This window comes from Vombatus ursinus, unplaced genomic scaffold, assembly GCF_900497805.2.
Source record: "Vombatus ursinus unplaced genomic scaffold, bare-nosed wombat genome assembly UNPS02014941.1, whole genome shotgun sequence".
NCBI lineage: Eukaryota > Metazoa > Chordata > Mammalia > Diprotodontia > Vombatidae > Vombatus > Vombatus ursinus.
Genome location: NW_020954719.1, coordinates 6,695,691 through 6,696,212, shown reverse-complemented (window position 1 = coordinate 6,696,212; position 522 = coordinate 6,695,691).

Here is a 522-nt window from a genome sequence, read left to right as displayed (position 1 = left end):
AATAGATCCAGGAGAGATAATTTAAAAATTATTGGTCTACCTGAAAATCACGATGAAAAAATGAGCCTGGACAGCATCTTTCAGGAAATCATCAAGGAAAATTGCTCTGAGGTCCTTGAACCAAAGCATAAAATGGCCTCCTGAAAGACATCGCAAATTGAAAATGCCAAGGAATATAGTAGCCAAATTCCAAAATTACCAGGTCAAAGAGAAAATACTGCAAGCAACCAAAAACAATTTAAATATCATGGAACCACAGTCAGGATTACACAGGACCTTGAAACTTCTACATTAAAAGACCATAGGGAGGGGCAGTTAGGTGGCGAAGTGGATAGAGCACTGGCCCTGAAGTCAGGAGAACCTGAGTTCAAATCCGGCTTCAGACCAAACACTTGACACATACTAGCTGTGTGATCTTGGGCAAGTCACTTAACCCCAATTGCCTCACACACACACACAAAAAAAGACCATAGGGCATGGAATACAATATTCCATAAGGCAAAGGAGCTTGGATTACAACCA